Here is a 22,228-nt window from a genome sequence, read left to right as displayed (position 1 = left end):
TTTTTCATTTTGTTTGTTCTCCGATCTCGAAGTATTTTTCTCGATTATCGAAATTTAATGAAACCATATCTTAATTGAGTAATAAGGGATATTATCTGTTAATAAATACTGGATCAATAAAATATACCAAAACGCACTTAAATTTAAATACAATATAAAAGTTAAAAAATAACATTATACAAATGTTTATATTTTGACCTGATTTAAATTAGTAAACATAAGTATAATTTTAATACAACAGATTTAAAGTGGAAATATTTTGTAGGCCTCAAGACTAATTTTCATTTGTTTTTAATTTATAGAATATCGTACATAAACATTTCGATCGCAAGGGGTCAGTATAACAGAAGAAGTCAACAGCTCTGTGTTGAACGTGATCAGAACTGAGTTCCTTCTTCGTCTGTTCTCGTCTGGCAGCGCACGGACACGGTTCTTTGTGCCGAGTCGCTCTTTTAAATCGCCATTTTCTATCTTCAATTCCAAGCTATCTTTTGGACAATACTCGAATTTGAATCTTTTGGATTATTTTTTATCTTTCAAATGTCTTCAATTGAATGATTTTGTCGGTTCACGGAGGCAGTGATGGAACAAAGAGGCTGTTTGCTCGGCTGCGTGGTTGCTGCGCTGTTGTGGAGTCTGAACGCGGCGCAACTGAGATATTCCGTCTCTGAAGGAGTGAACGTAGGAACTGCTGTTGGAAATATAGCCAAAGACCTGGGACTGGATAAAAGCACGCTGAGAGAGAGGAAATGTCGGATTGTTTCGACCGGCGGAGAGCCTTTATTTCAAGTGAATCAGAGGGACGGCGTCCTGTACGTGAGCCGGGATATCGACAGAGAAGAGGTGTGCGCGCAGAGCAGTGCGTGTTTGTTGAATCTGAAAACGGTTCTCGAAAACCCTTTGGAGGTTCATTATGTTGCAGTGGAGGTGCTAGATGTTAATGATCACGCGCCAGTGTTTCAGGAGAAAGAAAGAATAATTGAAATATCGGAGTCTGTGTTGCCCGGAGCTCGTTTTCAGCTGATACCATCACGTGATCAGGATAGCGGTCAGTTCTCTGTACAACAATATCAACTCAGTAACAATGAACATTTTCGATTGGAGGTGAAAGACAAACGAGGAGATGGTAAAATTCCAATCTTAGTTTTGCATAAAGCTTTAGACAGAGAGGCAGCCGCGAGTCATTCACTGGTGTTAACTGCAGTTGATGGAGGGAAACCCCCCAAATCAGGAGAGATGACTATAAAAATAAATGTTATGGATATAAATGACAACCCACCGAAATTCTCTCAAGATGTTTATTTAGTTTCTCTGAATGAAAATGCTCCTGTAGGTACTACAGTTGTGCAAATAAATGCAACTGACCTAGATGATGGTCAGAACGGAGATGTTATTTATATGTTCGGTCACACAGTAAGTGAGAGTTTACTGTCTATATTTGACGTTGATAAATCAACAGGAGAAATAACTGTAGTTGGCAACATAGATTATGAACAGAATGAAGAATATGACATTGAAATCCAGGCATCTGATAAAGGTTCAGCTCCACTGACATCTGAGAAAAGTGTAATTATTAAAATAATAGATGTTAACGATAATACACCTGAGATAGAAGTGACTTCTTTTTTCAGTTCCATCAGTGAAGATTCCAAACCTGGCACCACTGTTGCTCTAGTCAGTGTGAATGACCTGGACTCTGGTCTGAATGGAAAAGTCATCTGCTCCATCACTAATGATGTTCCTTTCGCTTTAACACCATCACTGCAAGATAAGATGTATTCACTGGTGACTAAATCTCCTTTAAACAGAGAAGAAAAGTCAAATTATGACATTAAACTTGTAGCAGTAGACTCTGGGAAGCCATCGTTGTCTTCAGAGAAGTTGATCAGTGTGTTAGTGTCAGATGTCAACGACAACAGGCCTCAGTTTTTAGAGAGTCCGTATACCTTCTATGTGAGTGAAGGAAACAAACCAGGAGAGTTTGTGTTTTCAGTTCAAGCTTTTGATCTTGATGAAAATGACAATTCAGTCATTTCTTATCACATATCAAGAGACAGAAACGATGAAAGTAAAGTGACGTCTTTCCTCAACATCCACTCTGATAACGGACACATTTCTGCTCTGAAGAGTTTTGACTTTGAAACAGTGAAGAGTTTTCAGTTCCAAGTTGTGGCCACAGATTCTGGAAGTCCGTCACTGAGCAGCAACGTGACGGTGAACGTGTTCATTCTGGATCAGAACGACAACCCTCCAGTCATCCTGTATCCAGTCAACTCCAACGGTTCTGCTGAAGGTGTGGAGGAGATTCCCCGCAATGTGAACGCAGGACACTTGGTGACTAAAGTCCGAGCTTATGACGCTGATGTAGGTTATAACGGCTGGTTACTGTTTTCACTGCAGCAAGTTTCTGACCACAGTCTCTTTGGTTTGGACCGCTATACGGGACAGATCAGAACTCTTCGCTCCTTCACAGAGACGGACGAGGCTGAACATAAACTGCTCATACTGGTCAAAGACAATGGGAACGTGTCTCTCTCAGCAACAGCTACTGTGCTTGTCAAAGTTGTGGAGCCCAAAGAGGCTTTTGCTGCTTCTGATGTGAAAAGTTCAGCCAAAGTGGACGAAGACACTGATGTGACTTTTTATTTGATGATCACTTTGGGCTCAGTGTCGGTACTTTTCATCATCAGTATCATCGTGTTGATGGCAATGCAGTGCTCCAAATCCACAGACTACACTTCTAAATATCTCCAAGAGACCAACTATGATGGAACTCTGTGTCACAGCATCCAGTACAGATCTGGAGACAAACGCTACATGCTAGTTGGACCCAGAATGAGTATTGGATCTACTATAGTTCCTGGCAGCCATGCTAACACTCTGGTGCTGCCTGACAGGAGGAGAACTTCAGAGGAGGTAGGATGATGTTGTTATCTTTACTCATTACTGTCTTGAATCAGGTTCTAATTATCTCTGTCCTTGGTGCTGAAACTGTCTCTTTAGGTGTTCTTGTTTATTTTACTTTTAAGACGTAGTAGGTGCTGTTGTTTTGCGAATACATTCTTGCATTTATTGTTGCTTCAATCTCGAAGTATTTTCCCTCAACAATCGTATTGCATTGAAAATATATCTTAATTGAGTAATGAGTGTTATTATGTTACTTTTAAAACTGCATCAATAAATTATACAAAATTAATTCAACTAGTTTAAACAATGTATAAGTAAATAAAACGAGGTTTATATTTACATTTGAATACACAAGTTCAGTTTTTACGTTATTTAAATTAGTAAATATAAGTTTAATCTTAATACAACAGTTTTACAGTGAAAGTTTTTTGTAGGCCTCAAGAATAATTTTAATTTGTTTTTGACTTATAGAATATCGTACTTAAACATTTTGATCGCAAGGGGTCAGTATAACAGAAGAAGTCAACAGCTCTGTGTTGAACGTGATCAGAACTGAGTTCCTTCTTCGTCTGTTCTCGTCTGGCAGCGCACGGACACGGTTCTTTGTGCCGAGTCGCTCTTTTAAATCGCCATTTTCTCTCTTCTTATACTGGATATCTTTTGGACGTAACTCGAATTTGAAGCTTTCGCATTTGTTTTTTGTTAATCAAATGTCATCTTTCGAATGATTTTGTCGGTTCACGGAGGCAGCGATGGAACAAAGAGGCTGTTTGCTCGGCTGCGTGGTTGCTGCGCTGTTGTGGAGTCTGAACGCGGCGCAACTGAGATATTCCGTCTCTGAAGGAGTGAACGTAGGAACTGCTGTTGGAAATATAGCCAAAGACCTGGGACTGGATAAAAGCACGCTGAGAGAGAGGAAATGTCGGATTGTTTCGACCGGCGGAGAGCCTTTATTTCAAGTGAATCAGAGGGACGGCGTCCTGTACGTGAGCCGGGATATCGACAGAGAAGAGGTGTGCGCGCAGAGCAGTGCGTGTTTGTTGAATCTGAAAACGGTTCTTGAAAACCCTTTAGAGGTTCATTATGTTGCAGTGGAGGTGATAGATGTTAATGATCACGCTCCAGTGTTCCCTGAAAAAGAAAAAACGATGGAAATATTTGAGTCATTATCGCCCGGAGCTCGTTTTCAGCTGAAACCGTCACGTGATCAGGATAGCGGTCAGTTCTCTGTACAACAATATAAACTCAGTAACAATGATCATTTTCGTTTGGACGTCAAAGACAAAGGAGAAGATGGTAAAATTCCAATCTTAGTTTTGCATAAAGCTTTAGACAGAGAAGCAGCAGCTACTCATTCATTGGTGTTAACTGCAGTCGATGGAGGGAAACCCCCCAAATCAGGACAGATGACTATAAAAATAAATGTTATGGATGTAAATGATAATCATCCAATCTTTTCTCAAGATGATTATTCAGTGTCTCTGAATGAAAATGCTCCTCTGGGCACCACAATTGCGCAGGTAAATGCGACTGACATTGATGATGGTCAAAATGGAGAAGTTGTTTATTCATTTGGAGATAGTGTGAGTAGTAAATTATTATCAATGTTCAACATTGATGAATTAACAGGAGAAATAACTGTAATAGGCAGTTTGGATCATGAGGAAAAAGAAAAATATGAGATTGAAATCCAGGCGTCTGATAAAGGTCCAGCTCCACTGACGTCTGAGAAAAGTGTTATTATTAAAATAGTAGATGTTAACGATAATAAACCTGAGATCGAAGTGACTTCTTTTTTCAGTTCCATCAGTGAAGATTCCAAACCTGGCACCACTGTTGCTCTAGTCAGTGTGAATGACCTTGACTCTGGTCTGAATGGAAAAGTCATCTGCTCCATCACTAATGATGTTCCTTTCACTTTAACACCATCACTGCAAGATAAGATGTATTCACTGGTGACTAAATCACCTTTGAACAGAGAAGAAGAGTCGAAATATGACATTAAACTTGTTGCAGTAGACTCTGGGAAGCCATCGTTGTCTTCAGAGAAGTTGATCAGTGTGTTAGTGTCAGATGTCAACGACAACAGGCCTCAGTTTTTAGAGAGTCCGTATACCTTCTATGTGAGTGAAGGAAACAAACCAGGAGAGTTTGTGTTTTCAGTTCAAGCTTTTGATCTTGATGAAAACGACAATTCAGTCATTTCTTATCACATATCAAGAGACAGAAACCATGAAAGTAAAGTGACGTCTTTCCTCAACATCCACTCTGATAACGGACACATTTCTGCTCTGAAGAGTTTTGACTTTGAAACAGTGAAGAGTTTTCAGTTCCAAGTTGTGGCCACAGATTCTGGAAGTCCATCACTGAGCAGCAACGTGACGGTGAACGTGTTCATTCTGGATCAGAACGACAACCCTCCAGTCATCCTGTATCCAGTCAACTCCAACGGTTCTGCTGAAGGTGTGGAGGAGATTCCCCGCAATGTGAACGCAGGACACTTGGTGACTAAAGTCCGAGCTTATGATGCTGATGTAGGTTATAACGGCTGGTTACTGTTTTCACTGCAGCAAGTTTCTGATCACAGTCTCTTTGGTTTGGACCGCTATACGGGACAGATCCGAACTCTTCGCTCCTTCACAGAGACGGACGAGGCTGAACATAAACTGCTCATACTGGTCAAAGACAATGGGAACGTGTCTCTCTCAGCAACAGCTACTGTGCTTGTCAAAGTTGTGGAGCCCAAAGAGGCTTTTGCTGCTTCTGATGTGAAAAGTTCAGCCAAAGTGGACGAAGACACCGATGTGACTTTTTATCTGATGATCACTTTGGGCTCAGTGTCAGTTCTTTTCATCATCAGTATCATCGTGTTGATGGCAATGCAGTGCTCCAAATCCACAGACTACACTTCTAAATATCTCCAAGAGACCAACTATGATGGAACTCTGTGTCACAGCATCCAGTACAGATCTGGAGACAAACGCTACATGCTAGTTGGACCCAGAATGAGTATTGGATCTACTATAGTTCCTGGCAGCCATGCTAACACTCTGGTGCTGCCTGACAGGAGGAGAACTTCAGAGGAGGTAGGATGATGTTGTTATCTTTACTCATTACTGTCTTTAAGTAGGTTCTAATGATCTCTGTCCTTGGTGCTGAAACTGTCTCTTTAGGTTTCATTGTTTATTTAACTTTTAACATGTAGTAGGCACTTTTACATTTATTGTTGCTTCAATCTCGAATATTTTCTCAATAATCTTATTGCAGTGAACATATATCTTAATTGAGTAATGAGGGTTATTATTTTTATTTTAAAACTGGATCAATAAATTATACAAAACTAATTTAACTTGTTTATACACTGTACAAGTAAATACAACTTGCTTAATATTTAAATGTGAATAAACAAGTTAAGGTTTTACTTGATTCAAATGAGTAAATATAAGTATAAACTTAATACAACCGTTTTACAGTGGAAATATTTTGTAGGCCTCAAGAATAATTTTAATTTGTTTTTGACTTATAGAAGATCGTACATAAACATTTCGATCGCAAGGGGTCAGTATAACAGAAGAAGTCAACAGCTCTGTGTCGAACGTGATCAGGACTGAGTTCCTTCTTCGTCTGTTCTCGTCTGGCAGCGCACGGACACGGTTCTTTGTGCCGATTCTCTCTTTTAAATCGCCATTTTCGATCCTCATTTCCTGGATATTTTTTGGACGTTACTCGAATTTGAAGCTTTTGCTTTCGCTTTTTGTTAATCAAATGTCATCTTTCGAATGATTTTGTCGGTTTACGGAGGCAGCGATGGAACAAAGAGGCTGTTTGCTCGGCTGCGTGGTTGCTGCGCTGTTGTGGAGTCTGAACGCGGCGCAACTGAGATATTCCGTCTCTGAAGGAGTGAACGTAGGAACTGCTGTTGGAAATATAGCCAAAGACCTGGGACTGGATAAAAGCACGCTGAGAGAGAGGAAATGTCGGATTGTTTCGACCGGCGGAGAGCCTTTATTTCAAGTGAATCAGAGGGACGGCGTCCTGTACGTGAGCCGGGATATCGACAGAGAAGAGGTGTGCGCGCAGAGCAGTGCGTGTTTGTTGAATCTGAAAACGGTTCTTGAAAACCCTTTAGAGGTTCATTATGTTGCAGTGGAAGTGCTAGACGTGAATGATCACACTCCAGTGTTTCAGGAGAAAGAAAGAATAATAGAAATATCAGAGTCTGTATCGCCAGGAGCTCGTTTTCAGCTGAAACCGTCACGTGATCAGGATAGCGGTCAGTTCTCTGTACAACAATATAAACTCAGTAACAATGAACATTTTCGTTTAGAGTTGAAGGAGAAACGGGGAGAAGGTAAAATTCCGATATTAGTTTTGCATAAAGCTTTAGACAGAGAGGCAGCAGTGAGTCATTCATTGGTCTTAACTGCAATTGATGGAGGGAAACCCCCCAAATCAGGAGAGATGACTATAAAAATAAATGTAATGGATATAAATGATAATCCTCCAATCTTTACTAAAGATGTTTATTTGGTGTCTCTGAATGAAAATGCTGCTCTTGGCACTACAGTTGTTCAGGTAAATGCAACTGACCTTGATGATGGTCAGAATAGTGAGGTTGTTTATTCCTTTGGTGATAGCTTGAGTGAGATTTTGTTGACAGTTTTCAACATTAACGAATTAACAGGAGAAATAACTGTAGTTGGCAGCATAGATTATGAGCAGAATGAAGAATATGACATTGAAATCCAGGCTTCTGATAAAGGTTCAGCTCCACTGACAGCTGAGAAAAGTGTTATTATTAAAATAGTAGATGTTAACGATAACACACCTGAGATCGAAGTGACTTCTTTTTTCAGTTCCATCAGTGAAGATTCCAAACCTGGCACCACTGTTGCTCTAGTCAGTGTGAATGACCTGGACTCTGGTCTCAATGGAAAAGTCATCTGCTCCATCACTAATGATGTTCCTTTCACGTTAACACCATCACTGCAAGATAAGATGTATTCACTGGTGACTAAATATCCTTTAAACAGAGAAGAAGAGTCGAAATATGACATTAAACTTGTTGCAGTAGACTCTGGGAAACCATTGTTGTCTTCAGAGAAGTTGATCAGTGTGTTAGTGTCAGATGTCAACGACAACAGGCCTCAGTTTTTAGAGAGTCCGTATACCTTCTATGTGAGTGAAGGAAACAAACCAGGAGAGTTTGTGTTTTCAGTTCAAGCTTTTGATCTTGATGAAAATGACAATTCAGTCATTTCTTATCACATATCAAGAGACAGAAACGATGAAAGTAAAGTGACGTCTTTCCTCAACATCCACTCTGATAACGGACACATTTCTGCTCTGAAGAGTTTTGACTTTGAGACGGTGAAGAGTTTCCAGTTCCAAGTTGTGGCCACAGATTCTGGAAGTCCATCACTGAGCAGCAACGTGACGGTGAACGTGTTCATTCTGGATCAGAACGACAACCCTCCAGTCATCCTGTATCCAGTCAACTCCAACGGTTCTGCTGAAGGTGTGGAGGAGATTCCCCGCAATGTGAACGCAGGACACTTGGTGACTAAAGTCCGAGCTTATGACGCTGATGTAGGTTATAACGGCTGGTTACTGTTTTCACTGCAGCAAGTTTCTGACCACAGTCTCTTTGGTTTGGACCGCTATACGGGACAGATCAGAACTCTTCGCTCCTTCACAGAGACGGACGAGGCTGAACATAAACTGCTCATACTGGTCAAAGACAATGGGAACGTGTCTCTCTCAGCAACAGCTACTGTGCTTGTCAAAGTTGTGGAGCCCAAAGAGGCTTTTGCTGCTTCTGATGTGAAAAGTTCAGCCAAAGTGGACGAAGACACCGATGTGACTTTTTATCTGATGATCACTTTGGGCTCAGTGTCGGTACTTTTCATCATCAGTATCATCGTGTTGATGGCAATGCAGTGCTCCAAATCCACAGACTACACTTCTAAATATCTCCAAGAGACCAACTATGATGGAACTCTGTGTCACAGCATCCAGTACAGATCTGGAGACAAACGCTACATGCTAGTTGGACCCAGAATGAGTATTGGATCTACTATAGTTCCTGGCAGCCATGCTAACACTCTGGTGCTGCCTGACAGGAGGAGAACTTCAGAGGAGGTAGGATGATGTTGTTATCTTTACTCATTACTTTTTTGAGTATTGTTTTGTTTGTTTAAGCGCTTTGTGACCCTGGTCTGGAAAAGCGCTATATGAATAAATATTACTTACTTACTTACATTACCGTATTTTATTAGGTGCTACTGACCTCTGTCCTTGGTGCTGAAACTGTCTCTTTAGGTTTCCTTGTTTATTTAACATTTAACATGTAGTAGGTGCTGCTGTTTTGCGAATACACCATTGCATTTATTGTTGCTTCAATCTCGAAGTGTTTTCTCTCATTAATATTATTGCATTGAACATATATCCTTATTGAGTAATGAGGGTTATTATGTTTCTTTTAAAACTGGATCAATAAATTATACAAAATTAATTTAACTCTTTTATACAATGTATATAAGTAAATAAAACGAGGTTTATATATACATTTGAATACACAAGTTCAGGTTTTACGTGATTTAAATCAGTGAATATAAATATTAATCTTAATACAACAGTTTACAGTGGAAATATTTTGTAGGCCTCAAGAATAATTTAAATTTGTTATTGATATATATAATATCGTACATAAACATTTCGATCGCAAGGGGTCAGTATAACAGAAGAAGTCAACAGCTCTGTGTTGAACGTGATCAGAACTGAGTTCCTTCTTCGTCTGTTCTCGTCTGGCAGCGCACGGACACGGTTCTTTGTGCCGAGTCGCTCTTTTAAATCGCCGTTTTCTCTCTTCATATACTGGATATCTTTTGGACGTTACTCGAATTTGAAGCTTTTGTATTCATTTTTTGTTAATCTAATGTCATCTTTCGAATGATTTTGTCGGTTCACGGAGGCAGCGATGGAACAAAGAGGCTGTTTGCTCGGCTGCGTGGTTGCTGCGCTGTTGTGGAGTCTGAACGCGGCGCAACTGAGATATTCCGTCTCTGAAGGAGTGAACGTAGGAACTGCTGTTGGAAATATAGCCAAAGACCTGGGACTGGATAAAAGCACGCTGAGAGAGAGGAAATGTCGGATTGTTTCGACCGGCGGAGAGCCTTTATTTCAAGTGAATCAGAGGGACGGCGTCCTGTACGTGAGCCGGGATATCGACAGAGAAGAGGTGTGCGCGCAGAGCAGTGCGTGTTTGTTGAATCTGAAAACTGTTCTCGAAAACCCTTTAGAGGTTCATTATGTTGCAGTGGAGGTGTTAGACGTGAATGATCACGCTCCAGTGTTTCAGGAGAAAGAAAGAATAATTGAAATATCAGAGTCTGTATCGCCCGGAGCTCGTTTTCAGCTGAAACCGTCACGTGATCAGGATAGCGGTCAGTTCTCTGTACAACAATATAAACTCAGTAACAATGATCATTTTCGTTTGGACGTCAAAGACAAAGGAGAAGATGGTAAAATTCCAATCTTAGTTTTGCATAAAGCTTTAGACAGAGAAGCAGCAGCGACTCATTCATTGGTGTTGACTGCAGTTGATGGAGGGAAACCCCCCAAATCAGGACAGATGACTATAAAAATAAATGTTATGGATGTAAATGATAATCATCCAATCTTTTCTCAAGATGATTATTCAGTGTCTCTGAATGAAAATGCTCCTCTGGGCACCACAATTGCGCAGGTAAATGCGACTGACATTGATGATGGTCAAAATGGAGAAGTTGTTTATTCATTTGGAGATAGTGTGAGTAGTAAATTATTATCAATATTCAACATTGATGAATTAACAGGAGAAATAACTGTAATAGGCAGTTTGGATCATGAGGAAAAAGAAAAATATGAGATTGAAATCCAGGCTTCTGATAAAGGTCCAGCTCCACTGACGTCTGAGAAAAGTGTTATTATTAAAATAATAGATGTTAACGATAACACACCTGAGATTGAAGTGACTTATTTTTTCAGTTCCATCAGTGAAGATTCCAAACCTGGCACCACTGTTGCTCTAGTCAGTGTGAATGACCTGGACTCTGGTCTGAATGGAAAAGTCATCTGCTCCATCACTAATGATGTTCCTTTCACTTTAACACCATCACTGCAAGATAAGATGTATTCACTGGTGACTAAATCACCTTTGAACAGAGAAGAAGAGTCAAAATATGACATTAAACTTGTAGCTGTAGACTCTGGGAAGCCATCGTTGTCTTCAGAGAAGTTGATCAGTGTGTTAGTGTCAGATGTCAACGACAACAGGCCTCAGTTTTTAGAGAGTCCGTATACCTTCTATGTGAGTGAAGGAAACAAACCAGGAGACTTTGTGTTTTCGGTTCAAGCTTTTGATCTTGATGAAAATGACAATTCAGTCATTTCTTATCACATATCAAGAGACAGAAACAATGAAAGTAAAGTGACGTCTTTCCTCAACATCCACTCTGATAACGGACACATTTCTGCTCTGAAGAGTTTTGACTTTGAAACGGTGAAGAGTTTCCAGTTCCAAGTTGTGGCCACAGATTCTGGAAGTCCGTCACTGAGCAGCAACGTGACGGTGAACGTGTTCATTCTGGATCAGAACGACAACCCTCCAGTCATCCTGTATCCAGTCAACTCCAACGGATCTGCTGAAGGTGTGGAGGAGATTCCCCGCAATGTGAACGCAGGACACTTGGTGACTAAAGTCCGAGCTTATGACGCTGATGTAGGTTATAACGGCTGGTTACTGTATTCACTGCAGCAAGTTTCTGACCACAGTCTCTTTGGTTTGGACCGCTATACGGGACAGATCAGAACTCTTCGCTCCTTCACAGAGACGGACGAGGCTGAACATAAACTGCTCATACTGGTCAAAGACAATGGGAACGTGTCTCTCTCAGCAACAGCTACTGTGCTTGTCAAAGTTGTGGAGCCCAAAGAGGCTTTTGCTGCTTCTGATGTGAAAAGTTCAGCCAAAGTGGACGAAGACACTGATGTGACATTTTATCTGATGATCACTTTGGGCTCAGTGTCGGTACTTTTCATCATCAGTATCATCGTGTTGATGGCAATGCAGTGCTCCAAATCTACAGACTACACTTCTAAATATCTCCAAGAGACCAACTATGATGGAACTCTGTGTCACAGCATCCAGTACAGATCTGGAGACAAACGCTACATGCTAGTTGGACCCAGAATGAGTATTGGATCTACTATAGTTCCTGGCAGCCATGCTAACACTCTGGTGCTGCCTGACAGGAGGAGAACTTCAGAGGAGGTAGGATGATGTTGTTATCTTTACTCATTACTGCCTTTAAGTAGGTTCTAATGATCTCTGTCCTTGGTGCTGAAACTGTCTCTAGGTTTCCTTCTTTATTGAACTTTAAACATGTACCTGGTGCTGGTGTTTTGCAAATACATTTTTTCATTTTGTTTGTTCTCCGATCTCGAAGTATTTTTCTCGATTATCGAAATTTAATGAAACCATATCTTAATTGAGTAATAAGGGATATTATCTGTTAATAAATACTGGATCAATAAAATATACCAAAATGCGTTTAAATTTAAATACAATGTTAAAGTTAAAAATAGCATTATACAAATGTTTAGGTTTTGACGTGATTTAAATTAGTAAATATAAGTATAATTTTAATACAACAGATTTAAAGTGTAAATATTTTGTAGGCCTCAAGAATAATTTTCATTTGTTTTTAATTTATAGAATATCGTACATAAACATTTCGATCGCAAGGGGTCAGTATAACAGAAGAAGTCAACAGCTCTGTGTTGAACGTGATCAGAACTGAGTTCCTTCTTCGTCTGTTCTCGTCTGGCAGCGCACGGACACGGTTCTTTGTGCCGAGTCGCTCTTTTAAATCGCCATTTTCTATCTTCAATTCCAAGCTATCTTTTGGACAATACTCGAATTTGAATCTTTTGGATTATTTTTTATCTTTCAAATGTCTTCAATTGAATGATTTTGTCGGTTTGCGGAGGCAGTGATGGAACAAAGAGGCTGTTTGCTCGGCTGCATGGTTGCTGCGCTGTTGTGGAGTCTGAACGCGGCGCAACTGAGATATTCCGTCTCTGAAGGAGTGAACGTAGGAACTGCTGTTGGAAATATAGCCAAAGACCTGGGACTGGATAAAAGCACGCTGAGAGAGAGGAAATGTCGGATTGTTTCGACCGGCGGAGAGCCTTTATTTCAAGTGAATCAGAGGGACGGCGTCCTGTACGTGAGCCGGGATATCGACAGAGAAGAGGTGTGCGCGCAGAGCAGTGCGTGTTTGTTGAATCTGAAAACTGTTCTCGAAAACCCTTTAGAGGTTCATTATGTTGCAGTGGAGGTGTTAGACGTGAATGATCACGCTCCAGTGTTTCAGGAGAAAGAAAGAATAATTGAAATATCAGAGTCTGTATCGCCCGGAGCTCGTTTTCAGCTGAAACCGTCACGTGATCAGGATAGCGGTCAGTTCTCTGTACAACAATATAAACTCAGTAACAATGATCATTTTCGTTTGGACGTCAAAGACAAAGGAGAAGATGGTAAAATTCCAATCTTAGTTTTGCATAAAGCTTTAGACAGAGAAGCAGCAGCGACTCATTCATTGGTGTTGACTGCAGTTGATGGAGGGAAACCCCCCAAATCAGGACAGATGACTATAAAAATAAATGTTATGGATGTAAATGATAATCATCCAATCTTTTCTCAAGATGATTATTCAGTGTCTCTGAATGAAAATGCTCCTCTGGGCACCACAATTGCGCAGGTAAATGCGACTGACATTGATGATGGTCAAAATGGAGAAGTTGTTTATTCATTTGGAGATAGTGTGAGTAGTAAATTATTATCAATATTCAACATTGATGAATTAACAGGAGAAATAACTGTAATAGGCAGTTTGGATCATGAGGAAAAAGAAAAATATGAGATTGAAATCCAGGCTTCTGATAAAGGTCCAGCTCCACTGACGTCTGAGAAAAGTGTTATTATTAAAATAATAGATGTTAACGATAACACACCTGAGATTGAAGTGACTTATTTTTTCAGTTCCATCAGTGAAGATTCCAAACCTGGCACCACTGTTGCTCTAGTCAGTGTGAATGACCTGGACTCTGGTCTGAATGGAAAAGTCATCTGCTCCATCACTAATGATGTTCCTTTCACTTTAACACCATCACTGCAAGATAAGATGTATTCACTGGTGACTAAATCACCTTTGAACAGAGAAGAAGAGTCAAAATATGACATTAAACTTGTAGCTGTAGACTCTGGGAAGCCATCGTTGTCTTCAGAGAAGTTGATCAGTGTGTTAGTGTCAGATGTCAACGACAACAGGCCTCAGTTTTTAGAGAGTCCGTATACCTTCTATGTGAGTGAAGGAAACAAACCAGGAGACTTTGTGTTTTCGGTTCAAGCTTTTGATCTTGATGAAAATGACAATTCAGTCATTTCTTATCACATATCAAGAGACAGAAACAATGAAAGTAAAGTGACGTCTTTCCTCAACATCCACTCTGATAACGGACACATTTCTGCTCTGAAGAGTTTTGACTTTGAAACGGTGAAGAGTTTCCAGTTCCAAGTTGTGGCCACAGATTCTGGAAGTCCATCACTGAGCAGCAACGTGACGGTGAACGTGTTCATTCTGGATCAGAACGACAACCCTCCAGTCATCCTGTATCCAGTCAACTCCAACGGTTCTGCTGAAGGTGTGGAGGAGATTCCCCGCAATGTGAACGCAGGACACTTGGTGACTAAAGTCCGAGCTTATGACGCTGATGTAGGTTATAACGGCTGGTTACTGTTTTCACTGCAGCAAGTTTCTGACCACAGTCTCTTTGGTTTGGACCGCTATACGGGACAGATCAGAACTCTTCGCTCCTTCACAGAGACGGACGAGGCTGAACATAAACTGCTCATACTGGTCAAAGACAATGGGAACGTGTCTCTCTCAGCAACAGCTACTGTGCTTGTCAAAGTTGTGGAGCCCAAAGAGGCTTTTGCTGCTTCTGATGTGAAAAGTTCAGCCAAAGTGGACGAAGACACCGATGTGACTTTTTATCTGATGATCACTTTGGGCTCAGTGTCGGTACTTTTCATCATCAGTATCATCGTGTTGATGGCAATGCAGTGCTCCAAATCCACAGACTACACTTCTAAATATCTCCAAGAGACCAACTATGATGGAACTCTGTGTCACAGCATCCAGTACAGATCTGGAGACAAACGCTACATGCTAGTTGGACCCAGAATGAGTATTGGATCTACTATAGTTCCTGGCAGCCATGCTAACACTCTGGTGCTGCCTGACAGGAGGAGAACTTCAGAGGAGGTAGGATGATGTTGTTATCTTTACTCATTACTTTTTTGAGTATTGTTTTGTTTGTTTAAGCGCTTTGTGACCCTGGTCTGGAAAAGCGCTATATGAATAAATATTACTTACTTACTTACATTACCGTATTTTATTAGGTGCTACTGACCTCTGTCCTTGGTGCTGAAACTGTCTCTTTAGGTTTCCTTGTTTATTTAACATTTAACATGTAGTAGGTGCTGCTGTTTTGCGAATACACCATTGCATTTATTGTTGCTTCAATCTCGAAGTGTTTTCTCTCATTAATATTATTGCATTGAACATATATCCTTATTGAGTAATGAGGGTTATTATGTTTCTTTTAAAACTGGATCAATAAATTATACAAAATTAATTTAACTCTTTTATACAATGTATATAAGTAAATAAAACGAGGTTTATATATACATTTGAATACACAAGTTCAGGTTTTACGTGATTTAAATCAGTGAATATAAATATTAATCTTAATACAACAGTTTACAGTGGAAATATTTTGTAGGCCTCAAGAATAATTTAAATTTGTTATTGATATATATAATATCGTACATAAACATTTCGATCGCAAGGGGTCAGTATAACAGAAGAAGTCAACAGCTCTGTGTTGAACGTGATCAGAACTGAGTTCCTTCTTCGTCTGTTCTCGTCTGGCAGCGCACGGACACGGTTCTTTGTGCCGAGTCGCTCTTTTAAATCGCCGTTTTCTCTCTTCATATACTGGATATCTTTTGGACGTTACTCGAATTTGAAGCTTTTGTATTCATTTTTTGTTAATCTAATGTCATCTTTCGAATGATTTTGTCGGTTCACGGAGGCAGCGATGGAACAAAGAGGCTGTTTGCTCGGCTGCGTGGTTGCTGCGCTGTTGTGGAGTCTGAACGCGGCGCAACTGAGATATTCCGTCTCTGAAGGAGTGAACGTAGGAACTGCTGTTGGAAATATAGCCAAAGACCTGGGACTGGATAAAAGCACGCTGAGAGAGAGGAAATGTCGGATTGTTTCGACCGGCGGAGAGCCTTTATTTCAAGTGAATCAGAGGGACGGCGTCCTGTACGTGAGCCGGGATATCGACAGAGAAGAGGTGTGCGCGCAGAGCAGTGCGTGTTTGTTGAATCTGAAAACGGTTCTCGAAAACCCTTTGGAGGTTCATTACGTTGCAGTGGAGGTGTTAGACGTGAATGATCACGCTCCAGTGTTTCAGGAGAAAGAAAGAATTATTGAAATATCAGAGTCTGTATCGCCCGGAGCTCGTTTTCAGCTGAAACCGTCACGTGATCAAGATAGCGGTCAGTTCTCTGTACAACAATATAAACTCAGTAACAATGATCATTTTCGTTTGGAGTTGAAGGAAAAACGGGGAGATGGTAAAATACCAATCTTAGTTTTGCATAAAGCTTTAGACAGAGAGGCAACAGCAAGTCATTCATTGGTGTTAACTGCAGTCGATGGAGGGAAACCCCCGAAATCAGGAGAGATGAGTATAAAAATAAATGTTATGGATGAAAATGATAATCATCCAATTTTTTCTCAAGATGTTTATTTAGTGTCTCTGAATGAAAATGCTGCTCTTGGCACCACAGTTGTTCAGGTAAATGCAACTGACCTTGATGATGGTCAGAATGGAGAAGTTGTTTTTTCCTTTGGAGATAGTGTGAGTGAGAGTTTATTGTCACTTTTCGAAATGAACAAATTAACAGGGGAGATAACTGTCATTGGCAGTATAGACTTCGAACAGAATGAGGAATATGAGATTGAAATCCAGGCTTCTGATAAAGGTTCTAATCCACGAACATCTGAGAAAAGTGTTATTATTAAAATAGTAGATGTTAACGATAATAAACCTGAGATCGAAGTGACTTCCTTTTTCAGTTCCATCAGTGAAGATTCCAAACCTGGCACCACTGTTGCTCTAGTCAGTGTGAATGACCTGGACTCTGGTCTCAATGGAAAAGTCATCTGCTCCATCACTAATGATGTTCCTTTCGCTTTAACACCATCACTGCAAGATAAGATGTATTCACTGGTGACTAAATCTCCTTTAAACAGAGAAGAAGAGTCAAAATATGACATTAAACTTGTAGCAGTAGACTCTGGGAAGCCATCGTTGTCTTCAGAGAAGTTGATCAGTGTGTTAGTGTCAGATGTCAACGACAACAGGCCTCAGTTTTTAGAGAGTCCGTATACCTTCTATTTGAGTGAAGGAAACAAACCAGGAGAGTTTGTGTTTTCAGTTCAAGCTTTTGATCTTGATGAAAACGACAATTCAGTCATTTCTTATCACATATCAAGAGACAGAAACGATGAAAGTAAAGTGACGTCTTTCCTCAACATCCACTCTGATAACGGACACATTTCTGCTCTGAAGAGTTTTGACTTTGAAACAGTGAAGAGTTTCCAGTTCCAAGTTGTGGCCACAGATTCTGGAAGTCCGTCACTGAGCAGCAACGTGACAGTGAACGTGTTTATTCTGGATCAGAACGACAACCCTCCAGTCATCCTGTATCCAGTCAACTCCAACGGTTCTGCTGAAGGTGTGGAGGAGATTCCCCGCAATGTGAACGCAGGACACTTGGTGACTAAAGTCCGAGCTTATGACGCTGATGTAGGTTATAACGGCTGGTTACTGTTTTCACTGCAGCAAGTGATGCAGCAAGTGAGGCCTGACCACAGTCTCTTTGGTTTGGACCGCTATACGGGACAGATCCGAACTCTTCGCTCCTTCACAGAGACGGACGAGGCTGAACATAAACTGCTCATACTGGTCAAAGACAATGGGAACGTGTCTCTCTCAGCAACAGCTACTGTGCTTGTCAAAGTTGTGGAGCCCAAAGAGGCTTTTGCTGCTTCTGATGTGAAAAGTTCTGCCAAAGTGGACGAAGACACCGATGTGACTTTTTATCTGATGATCACTTTGGGCTCAGTGTCGGTACTTTTCATCATCAGTATCATCGTGTTGATGGCAATGCAGTGCTCCAAATCCACAGACTACACTTCTAAATATCTCCAAGAGACCAACTATGATGGAACTCTGTGTCACAGCATCCAGTACAGATCTGGAGATAAACGCTACATGCTAGTTGGACCCAGAATGAGTATTGGATCTACTATAGTTCCTGGCAGCCATGCTAACACTCTGGTGCTGCCTGACAGGAGGAGAACTTCAGAGGAGGTAGGATGATGTTGTTATCTTTACTCATTACTGTCTTTAAGTAGGTTCTGAAGATCTCTGTCCTTGGTGCTGAAACTGTCTCTTTAGTTTTACTTGTTTATTTCACTTTTAACATGTACCTGGTGCTGGTGTTTAGCAAATTCCTTTTTTGCATTTTGTTTGTGCTCAAATCTCGAAGTATTTTTTATTCATCGAAATGTAATGACATTATATCTTAATTGAGTAATAAAGGATATTATCTGTTAATTAATACTGGATCAATAAAATATACAAAAATGCGTTTAAATTCAAATAAAATGTAAATGTTAAAAATAGCAAAATACAAATGTTTAAGTTTTGACGGGATTTAAATAAGTAAATATAAGTATAATGTTAATACAACAGTTTTACATTGGAAACATTTTGTAGGCCTCAAGCATAATTTTTATTTCCTTTTGATTTATAGAATATCGTACGTAAACATTTCGATCGCAAGGGGTCAGTATAACAGAAGAAGTCAACAGCTCTGTGTTGAACGTGATCAGAACTGAGTTCCTTCTTCGTCTGTTCTCGTCTGGCATCGCACGGACACGGTTCTTTGTGCCGAGTCGCTCTTTTAAATCGCCATTTTCTCTCTTCATTTACTGGATATCTTTTGGACGTTACTCGAATTTGAAGCTTTTGCTTTCGTTTTTTGTTAATCTAATGTCATCTTTCGAATGATTTTGTCGGTTTACGGAGGCAGCGATGGAACAAAGAGGCTGTTTGCTCGGCTGCGTGGTTGCTGCGCTGTTGTGGAGTCTGAACGCGGCGCAACTGAGATATTCCGTCTCTGAAGGAGTGAACGTAGGAACTGCTGTTGGAAATATAGCCAAAGACCTGGGACTGGATAAAAGCACGCTGAGAGAGAGGAAATGTCGGATTGTTTCGACCGGCGGAGAGCCTTTATTTCAAGTGAATCAGAGGGACGGCGTCCTGTACGTGAGCCGGGATATCGACAGAGAAGAGGTGTGCGCGCAGAGCAGTGCGTGTTTGTTGAATCTGAAAACGGTTCTTGAAAACCCTTTGGAGGTTCATTATGTTGCAGTGGAGGTGTTAGACGTGAATGATCACGCTCCAGTGTTTCAGGAGAAAGAAAGAATTATTGAAATATTCGAGTCTGTGTTGCCCGGAGCTCGTTTTCAGCTGAAACCAGCTCATGATCAAGATAGCGGTCAGTTCTCTGTACAACAATATAAACTCAGTAACAATGATCATTTTCGTTTAGAGGTGAAAGACAAACGTGGAGAAGGAAAAATTCCAATCTTAGTTTTGCATAAAGCTTTAGACCGAGAAACAGCAGCGAGTCATATACTGGTGTTAACTGCAGTTGATGGAGGGAAACCCCCGAAATCAGGAGAGATGACTATAAAAATAAATGTTATGGATGTTAATGACAACCCACCAATTTTTACTAAAGATGTTTATTTAGTTTCTCTGAATGAAAATGCTCCTCTGGGCACTACAGTTGTTCAGGTTAATGCGACTGACCTTGATGATGGTCAGAATGGACAAATTGTTTATTCTTTTGGTGAAACTATAAGCAATAAAATATTGTCTAGATTTGATATTAGAGAAACTACGGGGGAGATAACTGTAGTTGGCAGCATAGATTATGAGCAGAATGAAGAATATGAGATCGAAATCCAGGCGTCTGATAAAGGGCCAGCTCCACTGACGTCTGAAAAAAGTGTCATTATTAAAATAGTAGATATTAACGATAATAAACCTGAGATTGAAGTGACTTCCTTTTTCAGTTCCATCAGTGAAGATTCCAAACCTGGCACCACTGTTGCTCTAGTCAGTGTGAATGACCTGGACTCTGGTCTGAATGGAAAAGTCATCTGCTCCATCACTAATGATGTTCCTTTCACTTTAACACCATCACTGCAAGATAGGATGTATTCACTGGTGACTAAATCTCCTTTAAACAGAGAAGAAGAGTCTAAATATGACATTAAACTTGTAGCAGTAGACTCTGGGAAGCCATCGTTGTCTTCAGAGAAGTTGATCAGTGTTTTAGTGTCAGATGTCAACGACAACAGGCCTCAGTTTTTAGAGAGTCCGTATACCTTCTATGTGAGTGAAGGAAACAAACCAGGAGAGTTTGTGTTTTCAGTTCAAGCTTTTGATCTTGATGAAAATGATAATTCAGTCATTTATTATCAAATATCAAGAGACAGGAACAATGAAAGTAAAGTGACGTCTTTCCTCAACATCCACTCTGATAACGGACACATTTCTGCTCTGAAGAGTTTTGACTTTGAGACAGTGAAAAGTTTTCAGTTCCAAGTCGTGGCCACAGATTCTGGAAGTCCGTCACTGAGCAGCAACGTGACGGTGAACGTGTTCATTCTGGATCAGAACGACAACCCTCCAGTCATCCTGTATCCAGTCAACTCCAACGGTTCTGCTGAAGGTGTGGAGGAGATTCCCCGCAATGTGAACGCAGGACACTTGGTGACTAAAGTCCGAGCTTATGACGCTGATGTAGGTTATAACGGCTGGTTACTGTTTTCACTGCAGCAAGTTTCTGATCACAGTCTCTTTGGTTTGGACCGCTATACGGGACAGATCAGAACTCTTCGCTCCTTCACAGAGACGGACGAGGCTGAACATAAACTGCTCATACTGGTCAAAGACAATGGGAACGTGTCTCTCTCAGCAACAGCTACTGTGCTTGTCAAAGTTGTGGAGCCCAAAGAGGCTTTTGCTGCTTCTGATGTGAAAAGTTCAGCCAAAGTGGACGAAGACACTGATGTGACTTTTTATCTGATGATCACTTTGGGCTCAGTGTCTGTACTTTTCATCATCAGTATCATCGTGTTGATGGCAATGCAGTGCTCCAAATCCACAGACTACACTTCTAAATATCTCCAAGAGACCAACTATGATGGAACTCTGTGTCACAGCATCCAGTACAGATCTGGAGACAAACGCTACATGCTAGTTGGACCCAGAATGAGTATTGGATCTACTATAGTTCCTGGCAGCCATGCTAACACTCTGGTGCTGCCTGACAGGAGGAGAACTTCAGAGGAGGTATGGTGATACGTTTTCTTTTGTACGCTCGCAGAATTTATAATTGAAGTGCTACAAATTTGCAGGTTTAAAAGTTCTTAACAATGACAAATCCTGTGGCAAAAATGGTTGAAATCGAACAATCTTTGACACAAAATGTGTGATGTGAACAACAATTATATCATTCTACAGTTGTTCTTCTTACTCAGTGAATTGGAGAGAGGTTCCATGGAAGTATGTATCAAAAAGATTACACTTGTTGTTTTGATAATGTTTCAGCAGTTGTCATTTCCATTGATTTGCTGAATTAAGTTTACTTGTTTGCTAACATTGTTTTTTGGTAGTTTATTCATGGATGGCCAAGTCTTCAATTGTCCTTTATAATGTAAATTGTGGGATTTTAAATGAATCCAGTGTATTTCAAAACACAGATAAATTAAAAACATTCAAAACTATATATAAATGTTTTCAGTAAAGTAGGTTTAAAGTTGAACAATACGGTCATTTCTTGGTTGGAAGATTTTACATATGTAAATCTGTATTATAGTCCCCTATGCTTATGTTTACCTTGCTTTTAAATGTAGAAACGAACCGAAATTTTTATTTTTTTAATCATTTTTGTGGAAAGGATAATCTTCAAGGGTAATATTACTTGGCTTTATTTGGACTCTAATAATGTTGTGGTCTTTGACAGATGTGGTCTTCTCTGTCCATGGTACTGAAA

The 22,228-nt window shown here is 40.4% G+C and overlaps 7 pseudogenes; all 7 read left to right on the top strand.

The window, feature by feature from the left end:
- Nucleotides 1-567: 567 nt before the first annotated feature.
- LOC148072403 (protocadherin alpha-8 pseudogene) lies at nucleotides 568-2,925 on the top strand (annotated as a pseudogene).
- A 603-nt stretch (nucleotides 2,926-3,528) lies between these two features.
- On the top strand, nucleotides 3,529-6,002 carry LOC148072402 (protocadherin alpha-3 pseudogene; annotated as a pseudogene).
- Nucleotides 6,003-6,653: 651 nt separating this feature from the next.
- Nucleotides 6,654-9,057, top strand: LOC148072401 (protocadherin alpha-3 pseudogene; annotated as a pseudogene).
- Nucleotides 9,058-9,752: 695 nt separating this feature from the next.
- LOC148072400 (protocadherin alpha-8 pseudogene) lies at nucleotides 9,753-12,229 on the top strand (annotated as a pseudogene).
- Nucleotides 12,230-12,944: 715 nt separating this feature from the next.
- On the top strand, nucleotides 12,945-15,287 carry LOC148072399 (protocadherin alpha-8 pseudogene; annotated as a pseudogene).
- Nucleotides 15,288-15,982: 695 nt separating this feature from the next.
- Nucleotides 15,983-18,474, top strand: LOC148072398 (protocadherin alpha-3 pseudogene; annotated as a pseudogene).
- Nucleotides 18,475-19,054: 580 nt separating this feature from the next.
- On the top strand, nucleotides 19,055-21,534 carry LOC148072397 (protocadherin alpha-8 pseudogene; annotated as a pseudogene).
- The last annotated feature ends 694 nt before the right edge of the window (nucleotides 21,535-22,228 follow it).

Source organism: Callionymus lyra, chromosome 9, assembly GCF_982586985.1.
Source record: "Callionymus lyra chromosome 9, fCalLyr1.hap1.1, whole genome shotgun sequence".
Classification (NCBI taxonomy): domain Eukaryota; kingdom Metazoa; phylum Chordata; class Actinopteri; order Syngnathiformes; family Callionymidae; genus Callionymus; species Callionymus lyra.
Note: the sequence above shows the minus strand (reverse complement) of the source record. Positions and strands in the feature narration are given on the sequence as shown.